Raw genomic sequence first — 8,441 nt, forward strand, 5'->3', positions numbered from 1 at the left:
TGATAACAATATCAGCAATTTGTTACCTTATTTCATAACTTACTGTAACTTTCAGTTATTATGTTTCTAAATTCAAGATGTTGTAACTCAATTTTTGTACCTTTAAAATAAACATAATATGGTTATTTCATATTGCCTCCTCTTCTTTCTTATCACTTAATTTACCATTTACTTAATCAAATTGCTAAAGCATAAAATTTCCTAATCATGCACAGTCTTAACATTCATACAACTTATAATGTTTTTGCAAATAGTCTTTGAATTTTTTCCAGTCCTCTTCTATTGTTTCCTCGTCCAAATCTCGGATTCTGCCAGTCATTTCAGCTAATTCCATATAGTCCATCAACTGCGTCTGCCATTCCTCCAGTGTGGGTAAATCTTGTGTCTTCCAGTGCTTCGCGATGAGAATTCTTGCTGCTGTAGTTGCATACATAAACAAAGTTCTATCCTTCTTTGACACCTTCTGGTCCACCATGCCCAGGAGGAAGGCCTCTGGTTTCTTGGGAAAGGTATATCTAAATACCTTTTTCAGTTCATTATACATCATTTCCCAGAAGGCCTTCACTTTTGGGCAGGTCCACCAGAGGTGAAAGAATGTCCCTTCTGCCTCCTGACATTTCCAACATTTATTATCAGACAGGTGATATATCTTAGCTAGCTTGACTGGGGTCATGTACCACTGGTATACCATTTTCATAATATTTTCTTTCAAGGCACTACATGCCGTGAACTTCATTCCGGTGTTCCATAACCTTTCCCAGTCCTCAGACATAATGTTATGCCCAACATCCTGTGCCCATTTTATCATGGCAGATTTAACTGTCTCATCCTGTGTGTTCCATTTAAGCAGCAAGTTATACATTCTTGAAAGTATCTTAGTCTTTGGTTCTAACAGTTCTGTCTCCAATTTCGATTTTCCCCCCTGGAAACCAACTTTTTTGTCTATTTTAAAAACCTCTTGAATTTGAGCGTAATGTAACCAATCTCGAACCTTGTTTTTTAGTTTATCCTGGCTCTGCAACCTCCAATTGTCTCCAATTTTTTCCAGTATTTCCCAATATTTTGGCCAATAGGCCTCCATGCTAGGTCTTTTTCGAGCCTTGGCCTCCACCGGTGAGAGCCACCTCGGGGTCTTACCCTCTAATAAGTCCTTGTATTTCAACCAGACTGCAAAAATTGCTCTCCTGACAATATGGTTTTTAAACAGTTTATGAACTTTAACCTTGTCGTACCACAGATATGCATGCCAGCCAAAAGCATTGTCGAACCCTTCCAGATCTAGGACATCAGTGTTCTCCAGCAAAAACCAATCCTTCAACCAGCAGAAGGCTGCAGATTCATAATACAGCCTCAAGTCCGGCAGGGCAAACCCCCCTCTTTCCTTCGAGTCAGTTAATATCTTATATTTTATTCGGGGCTTTTTGCCCTGCCAGACAATCTTAGATATATCCTTCTGCCACTTTCCAAAACATTCCACTCTGTCCTCTGTAGGGTTTGAAACAAAAATAACATTTTCGGCAATACATTCATTTTTATAGCTGCGATTCGGCCCAACAAGGAAAGTTTCAGTCTTGACCAAATTTCCAAATCTTTTTTGATTTCCAACCAACATTTTTCATAGTTATCTTTAAATAAATTCAAATTTTTAGAAGACAAATAGACCCCTAGGTATTTCACTTTTTTAACCACACTTAATTCTGTTTCTTTCTGGTACCCATCTGTTTCTGTAGATGTCAAATTTTTAGCCAAAACCTTAGTTTTTTGCTTGCTCAGCTTAAATCCCGCCACCCGACCAAACTCAGAGATAAGTTCTAAAACTCTTTTTGTACTAGATTCTGGCTCCTGTAATGTTAAAACTAGGTCATCTGCAAAAGCTTTCAGTTTGTATTGTTTCACTCCGACCTCTATTCCTTGTACCAACCGGTCCTCCCTAATCATGTTCAGCAGCACCTCCAGGACTGAAATAAATAAAAGAGGAGATAGAGGGCACCCCTGTCGTGTCCCTTTTTCAATTTTAAATTCCTCCGTCACCACATTGTTCACTATCAGTTTAGCTTTTTGCTCTGAATAAATTGCTTCTATTCCATTTTCAAACCCCCGTCCCACTCCCATCCCTTCCAAATTTTTCTTCATGAACATCCAAGAAATGTTGTCAAATGCTTTATCCGCATCAATAAAGATTAACACCGCTTTTGTGTTCGTCTTAGTTTGCAAAAGTTCCAAAATGTCAATGATGTTCCTGGTGTTATCAAACAAATGTCTACCAGGGAGAAAGCCTGCTTGGTCCTTATGAATTACTTCATTAAGTACCTTTTTAAGTCTGCTTGCCAAAATGTCTGCAAAGATTTTGTAATCCACATTTAGGAGTGAGATGGGACGGTAGTTCTAAGTTGGGTCTTTTCAGATTCCAATTTAGGTATCAATGTGATGAATGCTTCTTTCCACGTTTCCGGTGCCCTCTTCCCCTCCATAATCTGGTTGCAAACCTCCATCAAAGGTTGTATCAAATAGTCCTTCAGAGTCTTATAATATTTGGAGGTAAGCCCATCCTGGCCTGGAGATTTGCCTAATTGCATGTTCTGAATGGCACCTTCAATTTCCTGTTGAGTTATTTTGCAATTCAAGGTTGTTCTTTTATCTTGAGATACTTTTGGTAGTCCATTAGTTTTTAAGAATTGGTCTATCTTAAACTCTTTCTGTGGCCCCTGTGCATACAGTTCTTTAAAGTATCTGTGGAAGCACTTCCTAATTTCTTCTGGTTTCTGAACAATTCTCCCTTCAATCTCTAGATTTGTAACCGTGTTTAATTTTTGTCTCTTTTTCAGCTGCCATGCTAGCAGCTTTCCACATTTATTTGCTGATTCAAACGATCTTTGCTTCATTTGTTTAATTTTCCATTCAATCTCTTGATTTATCAGTTTCGAATATTGTGCTTGATGAAATTTGATTTCTCTCAGCACCTCCTTTGACTTTGGTTTGGTTCTCAATTTTTTCTCTCCTCTTATTTTCTCCAATATTTTCTCCTTTTTTCCATTCCAGAGTTTTTTCTTAATCGTATTTTGTTGTATCAGAAACCCTCTCATGACTGCTTTACTGGCATCCCAGATCATTCTCTTGTCTACCGTAGTGTTCAGATTTATTTCAAAGTAATCTTTTAACGTTTTTTGGGACTTCTTTACAATCTCTTGATCTCTTAGTAAGGTGTCATTCATTCTCCATCTGAAGGAACCGGTTGGAATAAGTCTCAATTCCATTTTCAAAGCGTTATGGTCGGAGCAGGTTTTTGGGCAGATTTCCACCTTTCTAGTCTTAGGTGCCAGCCCTCTAGTTGTCCATATTTGGTTGATTCTTGTCCATGACAGGTGGGCCTCAGAAAAGAAAGTTCCTTCTTTACCTAAGGGGTTTTTTGTCCTCCATATGTCAATCAAGTCCATATTGTCAGTCAGTTCAAAAAAGGTTTTGGGCAGTCTGCCGTCTGTTGTTAGATTTTGGTTTTGTGACTTATCCATGTTTGTTGATACCACCCCATTCATGTCTCCCATCATAATGATGTTAGAATAGTCCAAATAGTCCAGCATGGTCTCGTGCAGCTTCTTAAAAAATTCTGATTTCCCGTCATTTGGAGCATATATTCCTAATATCAAAAATTTTTCTCCTTGTGTCTGAATTTCAATCGCCAGAATTCTTCCTTGTTCATCTTTAAATAGAAATTTTGGTGACAGGTTCTCCTTAGCATAAATCACCACTCCTCTTTTCTTTACCCTGTCCGATGATATAAATTCCTGGCCTAGTCTTTTGTTGATTAACACTTTCCTGTGGAGCCTAGTTACATGTGTTTCTTGTAAACAAATAATATCCAATTGTTCTTTCTTCAAAATGTGAAATATCCTCCTTCTTTTTTCCGGAGAGTTTCCGCCATTTATATTCCAACTGAATAGCTGCAGAGACATCCTGTACTAATTTGTTGATCCTAAAGTGGGGTGTCTTCCTTTTCCTCTGATCTCGAGGGTGTAGGCGTTAGTCCAGCTCCAGGCGGTGTTGATCCAGATAATGGTGGTGGCCAATTTGCTACTGCTCCTTTTTGGAGGTCTTCTCCGTGGTCGTGCAGGAACTTTTGCTGGTCTTCTGTTGTTCTGATTTTAACCTTCTTTCCTCTGTAAGAAAACGATAATCCTTGTGGATACTCCCACCTGTATGGAATTCCGTTGTGTCTCAGCAATTTTGCAAGTTCTGTATATGTGGCTCTAAGATCCAATAGCTGTTTCGGTATATCTCTGTAAATTTCAGCCCTTTTGTCTTGAATTTCCAGTGGGTTTTTAAAATGAAGGCCTAGTATCTTGTCTCTCTCCTCCCTTGATCTCAAAATAATCAAACAGTCTCTGGACCAAATTCTTTTTTAATTTCTGTCATATCCCTTATTGTCCTCTCTTCTACTTTTATTTTATTTATTAATTTTTCATTTCTTTGTTTCTTTAATTGCCAGGCAAGCATCTTGCCTCGTTTATTTGCCCATTCAAAATTTTTATATTTCCAAAATTTGATTTGTTTTTCTACCTCCTGTTCTATAATATTATTATATTCTACTCTCAGTAATTTAATTTCTTGATTTAATCTCTCTTTATTTTTGCTTGCATAGGCCAATTTTTCCTTCCTTTTAATTTCTTCTAAAAGTTCCCTTTTCTTTTTTTTCTTTATTCTTATATGCTATTGAGTTTTGTTGTATGAAATATCCCCTAACAACTGCCTTCCCAGCATCCCACACTGTTTTAATATCTGTCCCTTTCCTCCAATTGTTTTCAAAATATTCCTTCATCAACTTTCTGGCTCCTTGTATTACTTTTTCATTTTTTAATAAGAAAACATTCATTCTTCACCTTTTTTCCCTTTCTCCTCTTTTCCTTTAAGAGTTAATGATACTGGATTGTGATCTGTAAGTGTTTTTGGTAATATTTCGGCATTCTCTGCTTCAATTGTCATATCCTTAGTAATCCATATACTGTCGATTCGACAATACGAATTTTTTGGTTCTGAGAAATATGTGAACTCCTTTTCGACAGGATATTTATATCTCCATATATCCACTAAATCAAAGATCTTTACCATTTCCATAAAGCTTTTTGGCAACTTCCCTTCACCCCCCCCCCCCACTCTTCTTCTGCGATCTATCCAATTCTGGTTCCATTACTCCATTTAAATCCCCTAACACAATAATTCTCATATCTATATATTCCATTAATAATGATCTTACTTTAACATAGAATTCTGATTTTCTTTTATTTGATCCATAGATTCCCGCTACCACAATTGGTTCCCCCTCTAGTGATATTTTGACTATTACAATCCTCCCCTCTTTATCTTCATATAACAATTCTGGTTCATATTTGCTTTTAACATACATTACAACCCCCCTCTTTTTTCTTACATCAGATGCGATGAATTCTTCCCCTAACTTTGGTTTTACCAATAGTCTTTTATGCTTAGTATTGATGTGGGTTTCTTGTAAACAAACAAGGTCCCACTTCTGCCTCTTTAAGATACGTTCTATTTTCTGCCTCTTCCTCCTATTATTTAAACCATTTACGTTCCAAGATAACAATTTAAATTTCATTCTATATTAGTTGAAAAATTATAAAGTTAGTGGAAAGAGTTTAAATTATCTGCAGTGGTAAAGGAGAAGGGTTTTGTGATAGTTATTGGTCTGATTCTTTACCACTGGCGTAGTTCTTTATCCTTCCACCCTTTGCTGAGCTCTTTCTTCTTCTTCCGCCTCATCCGATAGCTCTCCCTTTCTTCCTTCCTCATTTCTTCCTTCGCTTTTCCCGCCTCCTAATTTTCCTCGATACTTCCTCCAAAACATATCTGCTTCCTCAAATGTCTCAAATCATCTTCTTTTTCCTTTGAAGTTGAAGGAAATTCCCACTGGGTATTCCCATCTGAAGGATATTGATTTGGCCTTTAGTGCTTTTGTTAGAAATTGGAATTGCTGTCTCTTTTTTAACAGCCTAGGATTGTAAAATTATTATTTCCTTTCCATCTATGGTTAATTTGTTCTTACTCTTTACTTGGAGGATCTTATCTTTCATCCAGTTTGATGTGAATACAATGATGCAGTCTGCCGGCCATTTGTTCATTTTTGCTTTCCTTGAGTTCACTCTGAAGATCTTCTCTGTCTGTTCTATTATGTCTTTTTCCTGTAAATGTAGCCACTTTTCTAAAGTTTCAGTCATCTTCTTCCAAATATCCTCCTTCTCCTCTTCTGGCACATTCCTGAATCTCAAGGTCTTCTCTTTAATCTGCATCTGTATCATTGCTAGCGCATCCCCAGTAGCTTCCTGGATTGCTTTTTGTTCCTCCATCTCCTTTCTCAATTTGTCCATTTATTTTCTTTGTTCCCTTTGTTCTTTGCTAATTTTTTTCACCATCTCATCCATTTGTTGATTCTTATTCTTAATTTCTTGTACTTTCTTATCTGTCTCTTTCATTCCTTCTAAGACTTCTGTTAATTTTTCCTTTATTTCTTCATTTTCTTTTTAATTTTTTTATTGTATTTTCTAATTTTTCTAATTTCCCATCAATTTTATTGATTTTTTCTTCCAGCTCTCTTCTCAATCCTCCCATGTCCAGTTTCAAACTAATAATAAGCTCCCTCAAATCCATTTCTGCAAGGCCTGAGTTTCTTCTTAATTGTTGCTGTTGACTTCCAGTTCCAGTCTGTTTTTTAATTGCATGAGACATTTTGCATTCACTTTTTCGACCACCAGATGTCCTTCTATTGTTCCAATTTTCCTTTATTACTGCTTTTCCTACTTTGTCCACTGGGTGTCACTGTGTTCTTATTTGCTCTGCTTGCTAGCTTCTGCCCTCCTTTAATCTTCTCTTTCACTATTTTGTCTTCGTCACTTCCTCCTCCTTCCTCCTTCTTGATGATTACTCAGCATCTTCAGATCTTCAACGCTATCTTATCTTATCTGTGAAATTCCCCTCCTTTCCCCCACAGCGTTTCTTATTCCCTTGTCCTTATCTTTCCTTCAAGGACATTCAGTTTCAAAGCAGCTGCTTTCCTCCACCCAGCTCCAACAACAGGCAGCCTGTACCACTTTGCACTTTGTAGTAAGTCCATTTCAGATAGTGTGCTTTTCAAATAGTTCAATTGCAATCTGAGTGATTTCTTTACACTCTCTCTATATTTTTTTCTATTTTTCTGTCTTCCCTTTACTTTTGTGGTAGCATTACTTCTCCTCCGCTATTTTTACTCTTTATCTTGTTTTGGGTTTACTCGCTCCGTGAGGGATTCCCCCCCCTTGAGTACCTTCCCCGCCTGTCTAATTTCCTTTTAGGTTTTGTTACTGCTGCTACCACTTTACGTTTATTTTAATATAGAAATAGAGATTTTACCATCTTGTCGCTGCTTCAGTGATGTGAGGCTTTTCACCGGTCTGTTTGCTGTTCTTCTCTGTGCCTGGATTCCCCCCCCCCCACCTCAGCTGTTTTTTCTTCAGCGAGGGTGCCGGGACTCTAAAAGGACACTACCGAAGTTCCTTTGACTTGAGCTTCCTTCCAAGCCTTTTCAGGGGTCGTTTAGCCTAACGTTGCCCCTCACAGTACCGGTGTATGCTCCAACCTGCTTACTGCAGTAAGAGCTCACACTGTTGCAGCTGTGGTAAAAGCAGAAGTCGACTGGGGGCCAGCCTACCACTTCCATTCCTTCTCATCTTCCTCCAGTATCTGTCATGCTAGAGCTAGACACAACAGTGCCAAGTGAGTCATGACACCAGACAGCATTCCCTCCTAACCCCAGTACTTTTTAAAAGTCTTACTGCACCCTTCAGACACCAATTCTAGCTGGGAACAGACCATTATTTTTAGCAAGTCTGCTAAAAAATTATTGATTGTACTTCAGCAGTGTATAACACTGTTAAATGAACAACTTAATAATGCAAGCTATTAAAATGCAAGACCAAAGCTATGCCACCAAAAAATAAATTAAAAAGAGACATGGAAGAAAGTATTTTTGCTTACCTGTTGCTGTGCATCAGTAGTGACCAGTTCTCAAATAGACACAGCAGAAGACCTTTGTGTCAGTGAGTGAGCAGAGGAGTGGTGGAGACAGCCTCCGCCTCCTGACCTTTCCAGGGAAGAGGAAGTGGAAGACAGTATCGATTTACAACAGGGGTTTGAGGGAGGTAGCAGCTCAGAGGCAGGTGAGGGGGAAAGGTGGGAAATAATGGAAGAGGAGCAACACCTTGCTGACCTGTTCTTAGAAAACATTCCAGACCTTCCATTTCCCAGAACCCAGCGAGCCTTAAAAGTAGGAGAGAAAGAACTCAAAGACATAGTGCACTTAGCAGCCCCCGTACAGCAGGTGATGATGATGACGAATGAGGAAGTGGGAGAGAAGGAGGGTGCAGATAACAGAGGACAACACCATTATCCAAGAGGCT

General features: G+C 38.4%; 1 pseudogene; it reads right to left on the reverse strand.

Moving 5' to 3' along the window:
* Positions 1-5,308: 5,308 nt before the first annotated feature.
* LOC144328030 (uncharacterized) lies at positions 5,309-7,341 on the reverse strand (annotated as a pseudogene).
* Positions 7,342-8,441: the final 1,100 nt, after the last annotated feature.

This window comes from Podarcis muralis, chromosome 6, assembly GCF_964188315.1.
Source record: "Podarcis muralis chromosome 6, rPodMur119.hap1.1, whole genome shotgun sequence".
Classification (NCBI taxonomy): Eukaryota; Metazoa; Chordata; class Lepidosauria; order Squamata; family Lacertidae; genus Podarcis; species Podarcis muralis.